Source organism: Grammomys surdaster, unplaced genomic scaffold (assembly GCF_004785775.1).
Source record: "Grammomys surdaster isolate TR1022 unplaced genomic scaffold, NIH_TR_1.0 126704, whole genome shotgun sequence".
Classification (NCBI taxonomy): domain Eukaryota; kingdom Metazoa; phylum Chordata; class Mammalia; order Rodentia; family Muridae; genus Grammomys; species Grammomys surdaster.
This window is the reverse complement of record NW_021621491.1, coordinates 1-1,572: the sequence shown is the minus strand read 5'-3', so window position 1 is coordinate 1,572 and position 1,572 is coordinate 1. Positions and strand designations below refer to the sequence as shown.

General features: G+C 43.9%; 1 pseudogene; it reads right to left on the bottom strand.

Moving 5' to 3' along the window:
• Positions 1–355: 355 nt before the first annotated feature.
• Positions 356–1,170, bottom strand: LOC114615483 (annotated as a pseudogene).
• Positions 1,171–1,572: the final 402 nt, after the last annotated feature.

Below are 1,572 nucleotides of genomic sequence, written 5' to 3'. Positions count from 1 at the left end.
GTTGGGAGGAGCACTGTGACTCCTCTTACAGGGTTTCCTCAGATCACCCGGAAGTTCAGAGAGAGTGCACATAGTGGAGGTAGGAAGGCTAGGGGCACTGGTTACCTGCCAAATAGGCCATGTACAGTTGGGAGCTTTTGTAGGGTCCAGTGTACAAACTTGCCCTCCATCGTGATACAATTGGTGCTGCTTCTTTTTTAAAATTAAGTAAGTGGCCATGGTGTGACTATAATTCTCTTCTCTCAAAGAGTCTCTGAGCTCCTTAATGTTATATCCTAGTAAGAACATTGCAAAAGCAATGTTCGGCTCGGGTTCTAGAGGGATTGAAATCTCTGAGGATCTAAATGTGTCTTGATCATGGCACAGCCATGGGTGTGCTAATATTTCTTTGATGGATGGCCTCCTTGTGGGGTCTCTTGTCATTAATCTATTCAAAAGGTCTCGGAGCTCTGGGGACAGTAGATATTGGATGCAACAGCTCCAGGATAGGATTTTATGTTTTATTTTGGAGAATAATGTTGATTGGAAGGGAAGGTGGCCGGTAACTATATAATGTAATAGCACCCCGCAGCTCCATACGTCACATGGAAAGACCTCATAAGCTTCATGGCCAAGAATTTCAGGAGCACAATATTGTACTGTGCCACAGAAACCCCTCCACTTCGTCCCAGGGGCCACTTTTTTGCTTAAGCCAAAATCTGCAAGTTTTACATGCCCCTCCCAATCCAATAGGACATTCTCAGCCTTAATATCTCGGTGGGCAATATTCTGACTGTGTATGTAGTTGATGGCCATAGACAGTTCCGTAAATATGCTACGTGCCTCTTTCTCAACTAAAAACCCACATTTGCTGATGTGTTTCCGAAGGGATCCCTGGGCTGCATATTCCATCACAATATAGGTTGTGTCACTTGTTTCAATGACTTGAAACAACTGTACTATGTTAGTGTGGTGTAAACGTTTTACTATGTCAACCTCAGACATGACTACGGTGTCTGCCTTTGTGCCCTTTTTCATCATCTTAATTGCCACCCTTGTCTCAGTCATAATGTGGAGAGCCACTTTGACTTCTGCAAAGGACCCTTTATCAACGGTGCCCAGAATGTAATAATCCTGAGCCAAGGCGTTCTCTTCGAGGCAACTGGTCTCGAGCTCTCTCAACATCATCATACTTCCCTTCTCTTGGTCGGAGTCGCCAGAAGCTATAACCAGTAAAGATGGCAGGGAAAACAAATTAGAATTACTTCTAGGAAAGCTTACTGCTAGAGATTCTAAGATTCAAAGTCAGAGATACCTCCAAAGACAAGTCTGGTGATGCCTCAGAGGCACAGGGAAACCAGAACAAAGCAAAGACAAACACAGTGGATGGAAAGAAGTAAGAAGACTCAGAGCAGAAAGAAAGCAAGGGCAATGGAAGACAACATTTTAGTCAGGAGAACAAGGATCCCCATATCAAAAGACAAAACATTGACAAACTTACCTAAGACAGGTATTAAGAAGGGCAAGCACTGAGTTAAAGCCAAACCTTGAACATCAAGGTAGCTTTACCCAGAAATGCATGGGAGGCAACCT